The sequence below is a fragment of the Dendropsophus ebraccatus genome, chromosome 3 (assembly GCF_027789765.1).
Source record: "Dendropsophus ebraccatus isolate aDenEbr1 chromosome 3, aDenEbr1.pat, whole genome shotgun sequence".
NCBI lineage: Eukaryota > Metazoa > Chordata > Amphibia > Anura > Hylidae > Dendropsophus > Dendropsophus ebraccatus.
The window spans coordinates 101,731,562-101,754,259 of record NC_091456.1 but is presented as its reverse complement, the minus strand read 5'-3'; positions in this window follow the sequence as shown (position 1 = coordinate 101,754,259).

Here is a 22,698-nt window from a genome sequence, read left to right as displayed (position 1 = left end):
GAACGATCGAACGACGAGCGAGAAATCGTTCATTTTGATCTTTTAACTTGTTCTTGAATCGTCGTTTGGAAAAAATTCGCAGATCGTTCCGTGTAAACAGTCGTTCACTGATTTTACCTATGTGCGAGATAGGCTTAAGCGATCGCAAAACAAATTTTCTGTACGATATATTGTTCCATCTAAACGCTGATCGTTATAAAAGAAAAATCGGTACTTAGAAATCGTTAACTGTTCGATTGGGCGAATTATCGCTCCATGTAAACCCAGCATTAAGGTCCATTTACACAGAAAGATTATCTGACAGATTATCTGCCAAAGATTTGAAACCAAAGCCAGGAATGGATTTGAAAAGAGGAGAAATCTCAGGCTTTCCTTTATGACCGGGTCTCTGTTTATAGTCTGTCTCTGGCTTTGGCTTTAAATCTTTGGCAGATAATCTGTCAGATAATCTTTCTGTGTAACTGGACCCTAATGCTAAGTAATTGCCTGTTTTGAGCCGTTTTGGAGCTTTTCCTGGCTATTCACCCCCTCAGTATTCACAAAATGAGCTAACTGGAGCCCAGGCCGTTTGAAATTCCCGGCTCCCCTCTTCAGCCAATCAATGCACGGCAGCACTGATTGGCTGAAGAGGGGATCCGGGAATTTCCAACAGCTCCTCTTCAGACAATCAGTGCTGCAGTGCATTGATTGGCTGAAGAGGGGAGCCGGGAATTTCAAACGGCTCCCCTTCAGCCAATCAGTGCTGAAGAGGAGCACTGATTGGCTGAAGAAGAGCCGGTTGAAATTTCAAACGGCTCCCCTCTTCAGCTAATCTTTCAATCAATGCACTGAAGAGGGGAGTCGGGGATTTCGAAGACCTGCTACGTGGAGCAGGTAACTTATGCTCGTGGCCGGGGCGGCGGGGTAGATCGGAGCGGCGGCGGGGGGGGGGGGGCGATCAGAGCGGCGGCGGAGGGGGGGGGCGATCAGAGCGGCGGTGGAGGGGGTGGCGATTGGGGCGGCGGCGGGGGTGGCAATCGGAGCAGCGGCGGCGATTGGAGGGGTGGCGATCGGGGCGGGGTTCAGAGCGGCGGGGGTGGCTGCGGATGAGCGGGGGGCCGGGCGGGGCTGAGGGGCGATCGGCAAATTTTATGCGAACGACGATTTAAGAACATGTTAAAAGATCAAAATGAACAATTTATCGATCATTCGGCGCGTTTACACATACGATTATCATTCGAACTCGATCGTTAAAAAATTCGCCCGATAATCGTTCCTTGTAAACGTAGCATTAGGGCCCATTTACACAGAAAGATTATCTGACAGATTATCTGCCAAAGATTTGAAGCCAAAGCCAGGAATGGATTTGAAAAGGGGAGAAGTCTAAATCTTTCCTTTATGACCTGATCTCTGTTTATAGTCTGTTCCTGGCTTTGGCTTCAAATCTTTGGCAGACAACCTGTCAGATAATCTTTCTGTGCAGAAAACAAAGAGCAACCATTCACAGATGAATGCACTATAGCTGCTGGTAGTAGCTTTAGAAGGTTCCTATATCACATTTAGAGGTCACCATCCTCCGTGATATAAACTCCATCAAGAACCCTTTCTATAGCTTTAAACCACTCAAGAAACCACAAGAGCCATTAAAATATCACACAACAAGTAAACTATCAGGAACCATTGTGGTAGTCCCCCCAAAAATCTTTTTTTGCAGTGTTAAATAGCCAACCCTTGGCTCAATATATTGCTCAAAGCAAGTAATTACCTGTTTTGAGCCGTTTTGGAGCTTTTCCTGGCTATTCACCCCCTCAGTATTCACAAAATGAGCTAACTGGAGTCCAGGCCAACACGCTCCTTTCTCCTGGCCCCCACCTTTGGAGTCGGGATCACGTGTCCTCCTCTCTCTTCAATGGGATGACACGCACGCTCCCTCGGCTAGCTCTGTGACAGGGAAGCAGCGTGTGTGAAGAGAACACTGAAGCTGGTCGACCTGTGGGTCATCAGGTCATAAATCACTCAGTGTGTGTGTGTCAGCTGCGGAGTTTGGCCTCTTCCCGGACAGTGTGGTGACCTGGGACCTCTGTCTAGCCATGTGCATCCTCCCTCCTCAGCCTCCCCTTGCAGCGTCCCTGCCTGTGCTGTAAGCTGGATGATTCTTCTCTCTCCTCTGTCTAGCTCTGTATCCTCCCTCCCATCTACCTCTCTCACTATCTTCAATATATTAGGTCACACAGTTTCTGATTTGGACTGATAGCAGCTTGCTGGGACCTGTAGTTCTACAGAAGTTCTGTGACCTGATATATTGAGTAGAACTACAGGTCCCAGTAAGCTGCTATCCATCCACATCACAATACATCAGGTCACAGAGTTTCTGTAGAACTACAGGTCCCAGTAAGCAGCACTCAACAGGAAGCAATACATGATGGAAAATGTAGTTTCCTGGCCAGCACCATCTTGCATTTATATATTGGCTTTTAGAAAAACTTTTTCTCAGGAACGGCAGCAGCTAGAAAGACGGGAGACGGCTCAAAATACTCAGGGGGACCTGGTGAGTAAGACTAACTAGGTTGGGAGCATTTCATTTTTTAGCTCTTGGGGAAATACCCCTTTAAAAACCCCAAGAATATTTATTGTCCAGTTACCATGTGTGTGTGTGGAAAAATGGGACATGAATAGTAAGATTACTTGGCACAAGTGCCAGGGTTGAAATCCTACAGCTATGTTTACCAAAGAAAGGAAATATCAGAATAGCAGAATGCTTGACAAGTCAGAGACTGCAATCTCTGTTGGTGCAGCCGTTGTAACATGTCGAGGGACGAGTTCCATCACGTTGGCATGTCGCAGATCAGCCAAAGTTCTTGCAGTCCACATCACATTGGCGTTGTATCTTGTGGAGGGCATTCCATGCCCCGTACGAGTGGCTCAAGTGGGTACATCATTTGCTCGCCATCTTCAGTCCTGGGAAGGAGTAGAGAAACCTGTGCACAACGCCCTGTGGCGTTGGTACGCCACAGGGAGAGGGTGGGTAGTAGCGTGATGACCAGATGAGGTGGTGGAGTCAAATCATAGGGTCACGCTGCAATTTTAGAGGAGATAGTGGTGTGACCTCAGTTGCTTCTTGTTTCCGCTGCAGCTCTCCTGAAAGGACATTTATGCAGTGGGCAGTCACGGACATATACTGCCCCTAGCCATAGCTTGAATTCCAGATGTCTGCACTTAGGTGTACCCCATGAGAGACAGAATGCTGCAAAGAGTTGCCAACCTTCTTCTGCAGAGAAGAAGATGTAATAGATGTAGATGATGAGCTTTGAGTCCACTAACTGGAACGGGAGAAACAGCAGATAATATACTTAAAGGGGTTGTCCGGCGCTAAAAAATTATTCACAGAATAACACACATTACAAAGTTAAGTAACTGTGCTCAGCCAATCGCAGCTGAGCAGCTGATGACGTGGCCGCGTCATCAGCCGCTCAGCCGCGATTGGCTGAGCACAGTTATGCTCAGCCAATCGCGGCTGAGCTTCGGATGACGCTGCAGAGGGCGGCCGGCACTCGGGAAGATCCGCCGGCCGCCCGAAGAAGACGTCACTGCTGAGGATCGGAGACCGTGGTCGGCACGTGACAGGTGAGTATAGCGCACCACACTTCCGGGTACACGGGTGGGGGTGGTGGGACACGGGGAAGGGGGCCATTCACAGACATGACATACATTACAAAGTTGTATAACTTTGTAATGTGTGTTATTCTGTGAATAATTTTTTAGCGCCAGACAACCCCTTTAACCAGGTGTGCATTTAGCTTCTGTGTCATTGGGTGGTTATTGGAGTAATGCTGTTTCCTGGGGATGGCTTCACTGTGCCCCATGGAGGAGGCGGAGGTAAAAGTCAGGCACTTACTGTTTTCAACCTAAAAGGCACAATCATGGCTTGCAATGATGGGCTGTGGGTGGTAGCTGCAGCTATTGGTTGTTCTGTCAAGAAGTGGTGTAGGGGTCCCGGTTTTTCCAGGCAATAGGGTGGTGGCGCTCCATAAGTTGTGCCTAGGTTTTAATCCAAACCCCAACCCACTTTATGTTCACAGATGCTGCAGATGGCTGCATGGTCTTTTCTGCTGCTGACATGGAAGAACTGCCAGACCGATGATAGCAGTGGGTGGTTCTTTGGACCAGGCACATTGCTTGGCTGTTGTGAAGCGTCTTGGGGTACTGTCATGTATTTACCTGGTTGCTCTGCAGTGCTGCAGAGGCAGAGGCAGGCTGACATTCCCATACACGCCCAGCCGGCTGATGCCGCAGATAAGCAGCCTATCAGAGGTAGGGGGCAGGAGCGAAGCTGTGCAGGAGCACAGAGCCAATCGCGAGCTGCCAGGCGCTTCATGCAAATCAGGGGCGGTGTATTTAAACAAGCAGCTGAGGCTCAATAGCTGCCAGTGATAGTTTTGCCTTGCTTACTACACCAGCATTACTCTGTGTTCTGACTCCCTGTATTCCTGACCTCTGCATTTGTTACCTGACTTTGGCTTGTTATCTGATTTTGTACCTCGCTCCTGACAGTGTTTCTGACCTTGGCCTGTTTATACGGTATTCCCTTTGTATTGTGATTTTGTACTGTTTTGCTATCTTGGATTTGACCTCTGGCTTGTTCTCTGACTGTGCTTTTTGGTTCTGATTTGTGGTTTATACGTACCTGGCTGGTTTGACTCGGACTGTTGACTTTTCTCCTTGTCTGGCCCTGCACTTAGTAGCGTAGGGACTGCCGTCCAGTTGGGGTCTGCTACCTAGGGCAGTACGTCCAAGTAGGTAGAGACAGTGGGCTGGGTTCAGTTAGGGCTCACTGTTCCCCTACGGACGTGACATTATCACTGGCCAACATTTACTGAGTTGCTCACTACCTTCCCAATGGATGCAATGACTGCAGTAGCTGAGCAAATGCAACGTCTCACTTATACAGTGCAGGATCTTGCACAAAGAGTGCAGCAGCAAGAGGTTTCCCAGACACATTATGTTGCTGTAACTCACGCTATCCCCGAAGAACCCCCAGTTCAGCTGCCTGGTAGGTTTAGTGGGGATAGAAAAAGTTTTTTGACCTTTCAGGAGGGCTGTAGATTGTATTTCCGTCTCCGTCCCCAGTCATCTGGTGATGAGGTCCAGAGAGTCGGTATTGTTGTTTCACTCCTGCACGGGCCACCTCAAGAGTGGGCCTTTTCGTTGTCTCCAGGTGCTCCTGAGTTGGTCTCGGTTGATGCCTTTTTTGCAGCTTTGGGCCTTTTGTATGATGACCCTGACAGGGCAGCTGTAGCGGAGACACACTTGACTACTCTGAGACAGGGTAAAAGGCCGGTTGAGGAGTATTGTTCTGAGTTTCGCCGGTGGTGTGTTCCATCTGGGTGGAATGACCCGGCACTTAGATGCCAGTTTAGGTTGGGTTTAGCTGATCACCTGAAAGACTTGCTGGTTGCTTACCCTACCCCTGACACCCTTGATGAAGCTATGACTTTGGCTGTTAGATTGGACCGACGTTTTAGGGAGAGACATTGTGAGAGGTCTGAGACTCCACTCCCATGCACCACTGCTACTCCAGTTCCTGTTACTCCTGGTTTTACAGCTGAGCAGGTCGTGCAACTGGGGGCTTCTGCTACAGATCCTTCACGTGAACGCAGAACCTCCCGTCGTATCCAAGGTCGCTGTTACTACTGCGGAGGGGCTGACCATCTCATTGCTGAATGCACAAAGAAAAAGGTCAAGCCAGAGGGACTCCAGGGTCTAGGTGACTTGCAGGAAGGTCACCTAGGCCGTCAGGTATTTTCTGTTGTGTCAAAAAAGTTTTTGCTCCCTGTAAAGATTTCTTATTTATCTAAGTCTGTATCAGGGACAGCATTTGTTGATTCAGGGTCAGCATGCAATTTTGTGGATGCATCCTTTGCCAGGCGTGTGGGTCTTCCTTGTTTGCTTCTCCCTGATCCATTACGTGTAGTTGCTGTAGACTCCACGCCATTGGTTAAAGGAGCAATCCAGTACTGCACCCCTGAGATTGAGATGTTGGTGGGCTGTGTGCATTCAGAAAGATGTACCCTGTTGGTTATGGAGGGCTTATCTTTTGATGTGTTGTTGGGGTTACCATGGCTACAATGTCATAATCCTATGCTTGATTGGGACTCAGGGGAATTAACAAAATGGAGTCAGAAATGTTTTGGTAAATGTATTCCAGTAACTCTAGGTTGTCAGGAGGTGGAACAAATCCCTGCCTTCATTCGTGACTTCTCTGATGTTTTTTCTAAATCTCAGTCAGAGGTCTTGCCCCCCCATAGGTCATATGACTGTGCCATTGACCTGTTGCCTGGGGTCAGATACCCTAAGGGGAGGATTTATAATTTGTCTGGTCCTGAGAGGACAGCTATGAAAGAGTATATAGCAGAAAGTCTTCAGAAAGGACATATCCAACCCTCTGTTTCTCCTATGGGAGCAGGCTTTTTCTTTGTAGGGAAAAAAGATGGTGGTCTCCGACCCTGTATTGACTACAGAGAGTTAAACAAAATTACTATAAAAAACCAATATCCATTGCCTTTGATACCAGATCTGTTTAATCAAATTCAGGGAGCAAAATGGTTTTCTAAACTGGATCTCAGGGGGGCATATAATCTCATTCGGATTCGTAAAGGTGATGAGTGGAAAACTGCATTTAACACCCCGGAAGGACATTTCGAATATCTAGTTATGCCTTTCGGGTTGTGTAATGCTCCTGCGGTTTTCCAGAACATGGTAAATGATATTTTCCGTAACTATATAGGTAGATTCATGGTAGTTTATCTTGACGATATCTTGATTTATTCTGAAAATTGGTCCGTTCATGTCCAGCATGTCCGTCAAATTTTACAAGTGTTACGGGAAAATCATCTGTTTGTAAAATTGGAGAAGTGTGTTTTTGGGGGGCAAGAGGTGTCATTCTTGGGGTACATTTTGACGCCACAGTCATTTCATATGGATCCAGCTAAAGTCCAGGCCATTGTTGATTGGGTCCGCCCCACCTCCTTGAAAGCCTTGCAACGCTTTCTAGGATTTGCGAACTACTATCGCAAATTTATCAGGAACTTCTCAGTCATTGTTCGGCCATTAACTGACATGACTAAGAAAGGAGCGGACCTCAACAATTGGCAGCCGGAGGCACTTGAGGCCTTTGAAAAACTAAAGAAGTGTTTTGTTAGCGCACCTGTGCTGGTGCAACCCGACCATTCTAAGCCTTTTGTAGTGGAGGTTGATGCTTCCGAATACGGGGCAGGAGCTGTACTATCACAAGGTTCTGCCACTTTGACCAATCTTCGCCCTTGTGCCTATTTTTCTAGAAAATTCTCCTCTGCTGAAAGGAACTATGACGTGGGGAACCGTGAACTATTGGCAATCAAGTGGGCTTTCGAGGAATGGCGCCACTTTCTCGAGGGTGCACGGGATTGTGTCACGGTCCTTACGGATCATAAAAACCTTACCTTCCTTGAAAATGCTAAAAGGTTAAACCCACGGCAGGCACGTTGGGCATTGTTCTTTACACGGTTTAACTTCATTGTCACATATAGACCAGGATCAAAAAATGTTAAAGCTGATGCCTTGTCCAGGAGTTTTTGTGCCAGTCACCCCCAACAGGATAATCCAGAGCCCATCTTACCCAAGGAGACGGTTGTCTCAGTAATTACTCCTGATCTTGCTACCCAAATTAAAGCACATCAAGATCTGGCCCCAGTAAAGACCCCTGTATCCAAGCTGTTTGTGCCTCCCCAGTTACGGTTACTTTTATTGAAAGAACTGCATGATTCAGTATTGTCTGGGCATCCTGGAGTCACTGGCACAAAGAGATTGGTGGCTCGAAACTATTGGTGGCCAGCCCTGTCCAGAGATGTGGGTTCCTATGTTGCAGCCTGTGCGACTTGTGCACGTGCCAAAGCTCCCAGAACTCGTCCTGTAGGAGAACTTTGTCCGTTACCAATACCTAAACATCCTTGGACCCACATTTCAATGGACTTCATGACTGATCTTCCTGTCTCGCATGGCAACACAGTCCTTTGGGTGGTGGTGGATCGTTTTAGTAAAATGTGCCATTTAATACCTCTGAAAAAGTTGCCTTCGTCAAAGTTGCTAGCTGAGTTGTTTATCAAACATATTGTCAGACTGCATGGTATCCCAGAGAATATAGTGTCCGATAGAGGGGTACAGTTTGTGTCACGTTTCTGGAGGGCTCTCTGTAAGGCCTTGGACATCACTCTGTCATTTTCTTCTGCCTTCCATCCAGAGACTAATGGACAGACTGAGAGAATGAACCAGGCCGTAATTCAAAGGTTACGATGTTATGTTTCTGATCAACAAACCAACTGGGTGAACTATCTGTCCCTCATAGAATTTGCACTCAACAACCATGATAGTAGCTCTTCAGGTACTTCGCCTTTTTTTTGCAATTATGGTTTTCACCCGCGTCATGCGTCGTTTTCTGGTATGCAGTCTGGGCTGCCTGATGTGGATGCTGTCATAAAAGACCTGTGCACAGTCTGGGCCCAAGTTCAGAAGAACTTGGTTAAAGCCCAGAGCATTCAAAAAGGTAAAAGTGACAAGAAACGTCTTTGTGTTGGTGGATTTGCTATTGGTGATAGGGTGTGGCTATCCACCAGAAACCTTCGTCTAAAAGTTCCCTCTGGGAAGTTGGCACCACGGTTCATTGGTCCTTATGCTGTGTCTGAAATAATAAATCCTGTGGCTTACCGGTTAAAACTTCCCAGATGTCTCCGGGTCCACAATGTATTTCATAGGTCCTTGCTGAAAAAGTACATACCAGCCCTCACATCTTCTGTAAAACCCCCTCCTCCTGTAGTTGTCAAGGGTGAAGTGGAATACGAAGTGGCCCGGATTGTTGATAGTCGCAGAGTCCAAAGATCTGTTCAGTATTTGGTCCATTGGAAAGGTTATGGTCCGGAGGAGAGATCATGGGTTCCTGCTCGTTTCATCCATGCTGACTTGTTAGTCAAGGAATTCCATGATTCCCATCCGGACAAGCCGAGACCAGGTAAGGGTCCAGTGGCCCCTCATAAAAGGGGGGGTAGTGTCATGTATTTACCTGGTTGCTCTGCAGTGCTGCAGAGGCAGAGGCAGGCTGACATTCCCATACACGCCCAGCCGGCTGATGCCGCAGATAAGCAGCCTATCAGAGGTAGGGGGCAGGAGCGAAGCTGTGCAGGAGCACAGAGCCAATCGCGAGCTGCCAGGCGCTTCATGCAAATCAGGGGCGGTGTATTTAAACAAGCAGCTGAGGCTCAATAGCTGCCAGTGATAGTTTTGCCTTGCTTACTACACCAGCATTACTCTGTGTTCTGACTCCCTGTATTCCTGACCTCTGCATTTGTTACCTGACTTTGGCTTGTTATCTGATTTTGTACCTCGCTCCTGACAGTGTTTCTGACCTTGGCCTGTTTATACGGTATTCCCTTTGTATTGTGATTTTGTACTGTTTTGCTATCTTGGATTTGACCTCTGGCTTGTTCTCTGACTGTGCTTTTTGGTTCTGATTTGTGGTTTATACGTACCTGGCTGGTTTGACTCGGACTGTTGACTTTTCTCCTTGTCTGGCCCTGCACTTAGTAGCGTAGGGACTGCCGTCCAGTTGGGGTCTGCTACCTAGGGCAGTACGTCCAAGTAGGTAGAGACAGTGGGCTGGGTTCAGTTAGGGCTCACTGTTCCCCTACGGACGTGACAGGTACATGTTGAGTAGTTGGGCCTTGACTACGTCTACTGGCTTATGCTTTACGCTTACCCCTTTTTCCTACACCCACCAAATGTTTCCTCTCCTAAGCTGTCTTCCTCCATAGGCATGTGGTAAGAGACTGGACTTTGGCCAGAAGCTGCCCCTCCCTGGCTCTCTGGACTTCTTTGTGGCCTCTGAACTCTTGCAGTCTCAATGCTGCCTTCCAATTCCTGACTGTCAGGATATTACTCCAAAAGATTCTCCCACAGCGGCTAAGACCCTGGGGGAAGTGCTAGGCAGACCAGGAGTAGAGATGATCAAACAGGGCCAAGGTTTAGGTTCATGCGAACCCGAACCATCACCCGAACCCGAACCAACCGTGGGGAAGGTGGAGACAGCCCGAGTGCCACCTGAAAAACAGGGATACAGCCTATTACCTAGGCTGTATCCCTGTTTTCCAGGCAGTACGAACCTAAACCTCGGCCCTGTTCGATCATCTCTAACCAGGAGCTCTCTTGCTGATGCCCCTGGAAAGAGGAATTGGGTCTAAAACACCACAGGAGATGGAGCAGAAGCAACATTCTGCCCTTGCAATGGAATGGTTGTGGCACTACTCCGGGACGACCCTTAACATGACTGTTGTCTCTGGGATTGGCTACTGCCTGCCGTGGAGCTGGAACTTTGAAAAATCCAGTTAACAATCCCAGCCTGTCTGGTATTTACATGCTCACTAGGAGCTGGAACCTTCCTCCAATCCGGTTGGGATCACCACTCCCATGAGCCTGTGTTCCACTCAGACCACCTTGGCCGCTGACACTGGACATACCCTGAAAAGGTCCAATTTTTTTTAGTCTGCTTGGACATTTTGGTGTTTTTTTTTTTTTTAGAGAGAGCAAAATATATAGTTTTTTAGATGGGGATAGTGCCGCTACTGGTGCCTCACTAGATGGGACAGGCCATGAATGTAATCTAATTGGGGGGGTTCACTGGGAATTGAATGGGTGCATAGCAGGAACTGGGTTTACTTCACCCACAGCACCCACAGACTGGCTTCACTGAACACTGGCTTCAAAGCACCCACACACTAGGATATCAATGGGTTAACTTCGCCCACAGAACACAAAAACTGGTTTCAATGGACACTGGCTTCACGGCACCTACACACTGGGAGATCAATAGGTTATCTTCACTAACAGCACCCACAGACCGGTTTTAATGGACATAGGCTTCACAAAACGTACACACTGGGATGCCAATGGGTTACCTTTAGACCATGCTCGAGTCGATCCGAACCCGAACTTTCAGCATTTGATTAGCGGTGGCTGCTGAAGTTGGATAAAGCCCTAAGGCTATGTGGAAAACATGGATATAGTCATTGGCTGTATCCATGTTTTCCAGACAACCTTAGAGATTTATCCAGGTTCAGCAGCCCAAGCTAATCAAATACCGAACGTTCGGGTTCGAATCGACTCGAACCCGGTTCGCTCATCTCTAGTTACCTTCACACACAGCATCCACAGACTGTCCATACGAAACCCCTTAAAATAAAAGGAATTGCACTTTTTTTTCAAATTTCACTGCACATAATTTTTTTCTGTTTTATCAGCATATCTTATAGAAAAACTAAGTCTGTATTTGCAAAGTATAATTGATGTCGCAAAAAATTAGGGCTCATGTGGGTCTGTAGGTGGAAATATGCAAGCGCAGTGGCCTTTTAAACATGAGGAGGAAAAGACGAAAGCGCAAAAATGAAAACTGGCTCCGTCCTTAACCCCTTAGCGACCCATGACGTATCTGATACGTCATGGTGCCGCAGGGGGGTGTTCAGAGAGGGGTCCCGCCAGGACCCCACTCTGAACGGCGCTGCTCCCTGTTGATATGTGCAGCCGGGGAGCGCCTCTATTAGCCGCGCCGGCTAATTAAGCCTCTAAATGCAGCTGTCAAACCTGACAGCTGCATTTAGAGGCTTTGCTTGCACGTCCCTGGTGTCTAGTGGGATAGATCTCATCGAGTCGGGGGAGATCCGTTCTTCTGCCCGTGCCGGGCCTCAGCTGATCCCGGCTCTGCAATAGATTGCTGTGGCCTGCAGCAGGCCATAGCAATCTATCACTGATCTAATGGATCTTTGCTGTGTATATACACAGCATTTAGCTCTATGAGAGATCAGTGCTGTGTATATACAAGTCCCCCAGGGGGACTTCCAGTTAATGTAAAAATGTTTTTTTATTAATAAAAAATCCCCTCCCCTAATAAAAGTCCAAATCACCCCCCTTTTCCCATTTTATAAATATAAATAAATAAACAAATAAACAAATAAATAAACATATTTAGTATGGCCGCGCGCGTAATCGTCCAAACTATGAATTTATCACATTCCTGATCTCGCACGGTAAACAGCAAAAATTCCAAAGTGCAAAATTGTGCATTTTTGGTCGCATCAAATCCAGAAAAAATGTAATAAAAAGCGATCAAAAAGTCGCATATGCGCAATCAAGGAACCGATAGAAAGAACACATCATGGCGCAAAAAATTACACCTAACACAGCCCCATAGACCAAAGGATATAAGCGCTATAAGCCTGGGAATAGAGCGATTTTCAGGAACATATATTTGTTAACAATAGTTTGAAATTTTTGAAAGCCTTCAGATACAATAAAAGGTATATATGTTATATATCATTGTAATCGTAACGACTTGAGGAACATGCATAACAAGTCAGTTTTACCATAGGGCGAACAGCGTAAATTCAAAACTCCCCGAAATCAAAACAAATTCCTTTTTTTTTTCAATTTGACAGCGCAAATTATTTTTTTCCGGTTTGGCAGAATATTTTATGGAAAAATAATGCCTGTCATTGCAAATTACAATTGTTTTCGCAAAAAATAAGGGCTTATGGGGAAAAAATGCAAGTGCTATGGCCTTTTAAACATAAAGTGGAAAAGAACAAACTGATCCACAAAGGAATCAAAGAAATGCAGGACAATCCAAAGTAAATATAATTATATTCTTTATTCCAATACTTTAGTTTAATAAAAATTCATTAAAACAAGAAGGGATATGAAGCAGAACCATACAGAAAAGAAATTAGTGAGGGGACATACATATGTATTTTTATAAAGTCATATATTGCACATGCAACTAGGATGTTAAATAAAAAATAGATAGGTGTTGCAATATAGGCAATCTCCACTAGATGGCGGAAACTTGAAAGGGCCAACTTGAAAAGCTTTTGTCATCTGCTGTTGGACAAGGCATTTTGACACCTATAGAGAAGAAGGCATTGACAGTGGATTCACCGACGATCTCAACGATCTACCTACTACCAAAGGTACACAAGGATCTTAGCAATCCTCCAGGGAGGCCTATAGTATCAGGGAACAATAATTTATGTGAACCCCTATGTAAATATATATTCTATATACTACGCCCCTGGTCGAGTTTTGCCATCCTACATCAAGGATACAAGTGATTTTTTGGCCAAGATGGACGGGGTGCAGCTTGATGATAACATGCATATTGCATAGCTCCCAACCGTCCCGGATTCCGCGGGACAGTCCCGTTTTCGGGGTGGTGTCCCACGGTCCCGGGACGGCACCCAGTGTCCCGCATTATATGTGGCCCCACCAAAAAACAATAAACCAGTAACTCACCTGTCCGCCGATCCCAGCAGCTCCTCTACCGGCAGAGCGCGCACTCCCGTCATCCTCCAGGGCGGTCAGCGGGGTATACAGACACTGACTGTACCGGAAGTGACCTGCAGCCTCTGTCATGAATTACTTCCGGCACAGTCAGTGTCTTTGTACCCCGCTGCCCTCCCCGGAGGATGACGGGAGTGCGCGCTCTGCCGGGAGAGGAGCTGCTGGGACCGGCGGACAGGTGAGTTACTGGTTTATTGTTTTTCTGGTCGGGCCACACAAATGGGGGCATTGGCTACTATGTGGGGCACTATATGGGGGATTGGCTACTATGTGGGGCACTATATGGGGGATTGGCTACTATATGGGGGATTGGCTACTATATGGGGGATTGGCTACTATGTGGGCACTATATGGGGTATTGGATAATATGTGTGGCACTATATGGGGGCATTGGCTACTATATGGGGGATTGGATACTATGTGGGGCACTATATGGGGGCATTGGCTACTATGTGGGGCACTATATGGGGGCATTGGCTACTATGTGGGGCACTATATGGGGGATTGGCTACTATATGGGGGATTGGCTACTATATGGGGGGATTGGCTACTATGTGGGGCGCTATATGGGGGATTGGCTACTATGTGGGGCATATATGGGGGATTGGCTACTATGTGGGGCACTATATGGGGGGATTGGCTACTATATGGGGGGATTGGCTACTATGTGGGGCACTATATGGGGGATTGGCTACTATGTGGGGCACTATATGGGGATTGGATACTATGTGGGGCATATATGGGGGCATTGGCTACTATGTGGGGCGCTATATGGGGGATTGGCTACTATGTGGGGCATATATGGGGGCATTGGCTACTATGTGGGGCACTATATGGGGCATTGGCTACTATGTAGGGCACTCTATGGGGGATTGGCTACTATGTGGGCACTATATGGAGATTGGCTACTATGTGGGGCACTATGTGGGGATTGGCTACTATGTGGGGCACTATATGGGGGCATTGGATACTATGGGGGCATTGGCTACTATGTGGGGCACTATATGAGGCATTGGATACTATGTGGGGCACTATACGGGGGGATTGGCTATTATGTGGGGCACTATATGGGGGATTGGATACTATGTGGGGCACTATATGGGGGATTGGATACTATGTGTGGCACTATATAGGGGGATTGGATACTATGTGTGGCACTATTGGGGGGATTGGATACAATATGGGGCACTATAATGGGGGATTGGATACTATATAGGGCATTTTTGGGGGGATTGGATACTATATCGGGCACTATTCAGTCAGCAGCATGTGGTGACTGTAGAAGAGTGGCTATGGAGGGTCGCTATGGGGGCGTGGCTATGGGGACGTGGCTATGGAGGGTCGCTATGGGGGCGTGGCTTTGGGGACTGCGGCACACATGTCCCTCTTTGCTCTTTGCAAAAGTTGGGAGGTATGCATATTGTCAACTGTGAAGTTGAGTCACTATATACGTCAATTAGGCATGATGATGGAATAAGGGCAGCCAGTTTCTTTCTGTCCAGAAAACTGCGAATTCATTGCAGAAGCGCTTCGATTCGTCCTTACAATTTTTTTTACCTTCAGGGACTCCCTCTACCTACAGCTCCAGGGCACAGCAATGGGGGCGGCTTGTGCGCCCTCATATGCAAACTTGTTCCTCGGGCTGTGGAAGAGGGAGATCTTTCAAGTTGACCCTGTGCCAGGCATCGAGCAGGTGGTAATGTGGGGCCGTTACATTGAAGACATTGTCATGATATGGCAAGGGTCATCACAGGATCTGGAAACCTTCATGCAGACGTTAAATACAAATAATCGCAACATTAAACTCACTTATAAATTTAGTCGCACGAAGATTGACTTCCTTGATGTCTCATTGCAGGTGGACCAACAAGGCTTTGTCCAGACAGACTTATATCGCAAAGCGACATCTGCCAATACCCTATTACATGCAACCTCCTCCCACCCTTCACATTTGATCAAGAACATTCCAGTTGGACAATTTCTACGTGCGAGAAGAATATGTTCTACAGATGTGGCATTTGAGAAGCAAGCGGAAGATTTGAAGATACGCTTCCGTGAACGAGGTTTCAGCAATAGATCTATCAAAAGAGCGTACCTGCGTGCAAAACACTCTCACAGGCCGGATCTGCTTCGCCCCAAGAAGAAACATGAGAATGAGGAGACACAGGTGAGATTCATCACTGACTTTAATGGCGATTGTTCAGGCACTAAGGAAATATTGGCCTGTTTTACGTATGGACGAGTCCCTCAATGTGATTTTACACCCGCAGGCATCTGTTACATATCGCCGTTCCAGGAACTTGAGGGACCAGGTGGTTCGTAGTCACTATCAGTCGATGAATGTGGTCGAAATTTGTGAAGGGCAGAAGAAGAAATTTGAGTCTGCTCCCTGTGGTAAGTGTGTGGTGTGCCCGAATATGTGTAAAACTAACTATTTTTATGATTCGGGCAGTACTAAACAGTACCAGATCAGACATCACATCTCTTGTGAGTCAAAGGGAGTTATTTATTTTGCCACATGTCCATGCGATAAGATCTATATTGGCATGACGACACGCCAACTTGGAAGACGCGTCCAGGAACGTGTCTTAGACATCCGAGCAGCCAAGGACGCTACGGATATTGCTGGCCTAAAATCAATCCCAAGACATTTTAAGATTGCGCATGGTTGCGACGAAACGAGTTTGAAAGTCCGGGGGATTGACATGATCCACACTAATATATGAGGTGGGGATATTAAGAAACGTCTGGCGCAGAAGGAGACAAGATGGATTTACCTCCTTAAAACAATGACCCCCTCTGGCTTGAATGAGTATAACAGCTTTGCCCCGTTCTTATAAAGATGCCCTATGAGCTCTGTTTTTGATTTAGTATCCTATTTTGGTTATATTCTCAAAATCAGCATTTTTTGTTGAGGAAGCCTTTTTTTTGTTCTTTTGTTTTTAATCATGTGTTGGCATTATGGCACACACATTTTTATGGGTTTTAACTTTATTGTTCTCATTCTTTTCATTCTTTTCACTTATTTCTAGGTCTAGTGTGTCATTCTGGTCTTAGTGTGTCATTCTGGTGATAGAACCCTTTTTCAACTGATGCCCAGGATTATTGGTCTGCGAGTATTGACAGAGCAGGGAAGATAGAGGATCTGCTTTTTATATATATATTTATTTATTTATTCTGCATATACCGTCTCTGTGTTTACATTGTCCACCGACACTTCATGTGGTCATATATTGCACTGCAATTTTTGCACACGTTCTTTCGCCCACACTTCACATGTGGGTATAGGTGTATGTGTTTAGTTTGTATGCACATACACATATAAATGTATTTATATGTATATATTTGTATATGGGTTTGTATATGTGTACACGTAGGTCTATGTATATCCTTGTATTATGTCTCATCTTTTATATATATTTATATTTATGTGGTTTCTGAACCATTTTTATTTATTCGGATAACACTATCATGTAATTTTTGCTGTAATTGGGGCATTGGGTTATATGATAATGTATTTAATGTATTTAAAGATTTATTAGTCCATCACGTACACATTTGGAGGTTTGCCTTGGTAAGTATACACGTGTTTTGTTATTTTTTTCACTTTTTTAAATCACTTATCACTGTGGGCGTCTGTATGGTTTGTTTGATGTATTTATTGTCTTGTGGCTTCAACGCAGCCGCAGTGATTACAGTGTTACTAGTTACCTCATTAAGGGCATTTGCACATGCGCGCGCGGCGATACAACTTACAGCGAGTATTTACAGCTAATACAAACATTAGGTGAATTGCTTCTCTCTCCCTCGATGTGGGCTAGTTTCTTTGTCGGTTCTCTTTAAATTTCTATTAACAGATTTGTATATTTGTCCCGGTATCAGCTGACCAGATGGCGGTCATGTGACTTGATCATGTGGCCCGATCTTTTGACGTCACCTCCGGATGGAGATGCGAGTCACATGACCGGCGCGGACCTCCCTCTACTCCTGTTACATTCAGCTTTCCATCTACTCTCGTACCCTGTGATTAGGGTGAGTTATTTCACCTGCACAGAGACCTATCTATTGGTTGTATCTAGGTATATAAGATTAGGTTTCCCCACACTGCTCATTAACCCTTGACAAAGCCACGCAAAACGCACGTAGGGTGAGTAGGTGAGTGGGACTGGGTTCAATATATGCATCCTCCTTGGCTAGTCTATTGGTGATACGTGTTGGTGATTTCACCTGTCTGTGGTATCTATTTTAGCACTCATTTGGCAATTCATTTGGCACTGTGCCTGTTTACATTTTCTCATTGCCCCTTATACTTAATCTACTTGTAATACTTTTTTTCCGCCATCTAGTGGAGGTTGCCTATATTGCAACACCTATCTATTTTTTATTTAACATCCTAGTTGCATGTGCAATATATGACTTTATAAAAATACATATGTATGTCCCCTCACTAATTTCATTTCTGTATGGTTCTGTTTCATGTCCCTTGTTTTAATGAATTTTTATTAAACTAAAGTATTGGAATAAAGAATATAATTATATTTATTTACTTTGGATTGTCCTGCATTTCTTTGATTCCTTTGTGGATCAGTTTGTTCTTTGGCTAAGTATTATAGGTGTGTTTGGACACTTATTTTGGCACCTGTTTTTGTTCTAATTATAAAGTGGAAAAGGCAAAAGTGCAAAAACGAAAATTGGCTTTGACCTTAAGGGTTTAAATGGTTAATAATAAAACTTTTTTTTTTTTTACACTTATACTAGAAGTCTCCCTGGGGGACTTCCAGTATAGCCACACTGATCTCTCATTGAGATTTATGCAGTATAGTTATACTGCATAGATCAATGATATCAGTGTTCTATTGCCGAGTGCCGAGCCGGGATCAGCGCCATTACAGTGCAGACCCCGGCCCGGCTCAGATGCAGGGGGGGGGGGTGTCGATCCCCCCACTAGACACCAGGGAAGTGAAAAGCCCGCATTTTAAATGCAGCTGTCAACTTTGACAGCTGCATTTAAAAAGCTAATTAGCGGGCACGGCGATCAGACCGTGCCCGCTAATAGCTGCGGTCCTGGGCTGTATAAAGCACACAGGATCGCGGCGGTTCAGAGCGGGGTCGCTGCACACACACACACACACACACAGACACACACACTGACAGTATAGTAAACAGGGTGCAGTTACATACAGTGACTCACAGGTGACGTCTTCTCTCATCAGAGCCGGTCACTTTCTCTTTTCTTCTCCATTCAGATCCGGCTCCTTCATGAAGACTTCTGTTAGCCATGACTTGTCCTCGCAGCATCTATCAGACAGACATTTTAGGCTCCACAATTTACCAACACTCTCCTCACCCCTATACCATATCTCATCCATAGTGCCCCCTATCTGACACCTACACAGTAACTAGCCCTTTCTCTTCTCTATGCTGTAAATACTTCCATTTTGCTCTGACACTTTATGCAATCCACACTGTTATAATCCCCCCATCCTGTGCCCCCATGTAGTCATAATCCCCATCCTGTCTCCTCATGTAGTCATAATCCCCCCCATCCTGTGCCCAGTGGTTGTCATAATCCCTCCTGTAGTTCCCCTCCTCTGTCCTCATAATCCCCCTGTAGTTCATCTGCTTTGTCCCCCTTCCTCGGTCCTCATAATCCCCCTGTAGTTTCCCTGCTGTGTCCCCCTCCTCTGTCCTCATAATCCCCCTGTAGTTCCCCTGCTGTGTCCCTCTCCTTTGTCCTCATAATCCCCCTCTAGTCCCTCTCCTCTGTCCTCATAATGCCCCTCCTTTGCCCCCCCTCCAATGTCCCCTGGTGTCCCCCATATCCTGGATAAGTAGAAAAAACAAGCCAGCTACTCACCTCATCAATCGTTCCCACGCTGCTGTGGCCTGGATGCTTCCTGGTCAGGCTGCACACAGATAACATAGAGCAGCCTGACCAGGAAGACATCACTGGCTGCTCCAGATCACTTCTATATCAAAGTCTTAACACAGCCTGCAATCTAGAAGTGCAGGAGCAGGGAGTCCGGCATCAGTCTGGAGTCCCCGCTTCTGCACATATTCCTGGAATATGACTACAGGAGCGGAGACATCAGTCTCTGCTCCTGTAGTGAGTGGCCATGCATTTAATATAATGCAAGGCCACTCACTGTGTGGACACTCACTGAGACCCCTATCATTCACCACCAGATGGCGCCCTAGGCCCTCGCCTACCCCTGCCTACCCTTTGTCCCAGCCCTGGTGATCAGTTGGATTTATCAGTCAGGCTCCATAGAGCTCCATTATGAGTCCGACTGATTACGTGACACAGAGCCGGGAGAGGACCGCGCTTGGTGCTCTATCTCCTTATCAGTATGGGTCTGGACACTCGGGACCTGGACCAATCAAAATTTTTGACACTTCTCTGTGACATGACAAAAGTTTCGTGAAATGACAGTGACACTTTAAATTCATAATTTTTCTTCTCTCATGTACTATCAATGAATAATTTGCGAAATAGGACTGGGGCCCTGATGATGCTACCATCAGGGCCGGACTGGCCATAGGGCACTTCAGGCAAATGCCAGAAAGGCCGATGTCCTCCGGGGGCCGGTCCCGTGCTTCTACTGACCCGCTGACTGCCGTAGGGAAAAGGAGTCACCGGGCCATGAGGAAGACGGGACCGGCCCCATATCGCTCCGTCAGGCCCCTATATGATGCGCGGCTGCCGGTGGTGTCGCGTCCTATACCCGGCAGCGCATGCATCATAGAGCTCTCTGTGCGCCTGTAACTTCCGGTACAGGAGCGCACGTTAGAGAAGCTCACTGTGTCAGAAGTCCCAGGGAGTTCTATGATGCGCGCGCTGCCGGGGATAGGACGCCACAACCCCGGCAGCCGCGCATCATACGGGGGCCTGACCAGAAGGAGAGAGGATCGACGGAGGAGCAAGTTGTTAGTTGAGTTGTGTGCTTTTTTTTTTTTTTTTTTATTTGCACGGAGGAAAGAGGGGGTCATCTATAAAGGGGGGGCATCTATAAGAGGGGACCATCTATAAAGTAGAGGGGGCATCTATAAAGGAGGGAGGGCATCTATAAGAGGGGGCTATCTATATCTATAAAGGAGGTGGGGAAGAGGGGGGCATTTATAAGAGGGGCCTATCTATATCTATAAAGGAGGTGGGGAAGAGGGGGGCATCTATAAAGGAGGGGGGGCATCTATAAGAGGGGGCTACCTGTAAAGGAGGGGGGAAGAGGGGGGCATCTATAAGAGGGGACTAGCTATATCTATAAAGGAGGGGGAGGGGGGCCATCTATAAGAGAGGGGGGCATCTATAAGAGGGGGCTATCTATAAAGGAGGGGGCCATCTATTAAGGGTGGGGGCATCTATAAAAGGAGGCCATGTATAAAGGAGGGGGGGAGAGGGGGCTATCTATAAAAGGAGGGGGGCATCTATAAAGGAGGGGAGAGAGGGGGTCATCTATAAGAGGGGGGGAGAGGGGGCCATCTATAAGAGGGGGGGAGAGGGGGCCATCTATAAGAGGGGGGAGAGTGAGCCATCTATAAGGGGGGGACAACATAGGGGGAGAGAGGGCCATCTATGAGGGGGGGGAGAGGGGGCCATCTATAAGGGGGGCAACATAGTGGGAGAGAGGGGGCAATCAATAAGGGCACGACATTGGGGAGAGGGGCCTATAAGGGGACAACATAGAGATGTGCAGTTTGTAGAGAGATGAAGATGGTTCCAGAGTGTGGAGCCTAATATGTTTGTCTGGCAGATTCTGTGGATTCATGGCTCGTCAAAGTTCTCATAACGGCCCAGGGCAGAAGAAGAAGAAAATGAAAAGGGAAGAACTCCGATCAGAGAAGACGTCCCCTGTGAGTCACCTGATTTAACTGCACTGTAATGTATATGGGAGCTGGGTCTACCTCTATATAACTGTATAAGGTGATATTGGTCTTTTTAAAGTGGATTTTATTCAGTAGCATTAGTGACATTAGTCAGCATGTGGATGTATTAGTCAGCATGCGGTGGTATTAGTCAGTATGCGGTGGTATTAGTCAGTATGCGGGGTATTAGTCAGTATGCGGTGGTATTAGTCAGTATGTGGTGGTATTAGTCAGAATGTGGTGGTATTAGTCAGTATGTGATGGTATTAGTCAGAAGGTGGTGGTATTAGTCAGTATGCGGTGGTTTTAGTCAGTATGTGGTGGTATTAGTCAGTATGTGGTGGTGTTAAACTCAGCACGGTGACCGGGGCCGGAAGCAGTTTGTCTCTGTACACTGTGTAGTGGTGATGACCTGTAACTGCAGCTCAGCTACACAGTACAGAGACAGAAGCTTCTGACCCCATTTACTGTGTTATTATCTGTAATTCCAGTCATGGCCGTGATGATACAACATGTAGCCATGCTGCGCTCACAACATCGTCTCATAACTTATCACCGTGCGGCGAGTGGGCCTGTGTGCTCTGAAATGCCAGGGCTGATTTTCAGTCCCAGTCCGGCCCTGGCTACCATACACTCCACGGGACACTGCCACCAATCACTCGACTCAGCAGTCACATGCATATTTCTCTACATATGATTGGCTGCAGTGTCCCATGTACAGTAACATACTTCCACTGGGGACTCCGGAGCACAGGCAGTGCTGGACTGGGGGCAAACAAAAGGGTGAGTAGAAGTTTTTTTTGTTTTTTTTTTAATTTTGCTTTTATTCCCTGAAACTGTACCGTTTTGTGTCATGAAGCCAGAAAACCCCTTGAAGAGGTTATCCAACATTAGAAAAACATGGGCAGTTTCTTTCACAGACAGCACCACTCTTGTTTCCAGCTTGGGTGCGGTTTTGCAACTCATTTTTATTAAAGTGTATTGAAAAGCACACCTGGACTGGAGTGCTGCTGTCTAACGCTGGATAACTCCTTTAAAGGTTAGTAGAAACCAACGAGGAAAAAAAAATGTTGCCCCATTCCCAACATAGGTATATACAGGCTCATGCACACCTTGTTCTTCTTAAATTATGTGCACATAACCCACCACAGATTCCACTGCTCACGCTCATGCATTCATTCTTTGTGTGGACAGCGGAATCCGCCTGTGCATAGAACGGAGTCTATGGCACGAGCAGCGGAATCCGTGGCGGGTTATCCACCTGGATTTTGTAGTGTGCACATAACCTTACAGAAAGTTAAAGGAGTAGTTAAGCAAAAAAAAAAAATTATAATTTTTCAAATCAACTGATGCCAGAAAGTGCCAGAGATTTGTAATTGACTATTAAAAAAAATCTTAATTCTTCCAGTATTTATCAGCTGCTGTATATCCTGCAGGGAGTGG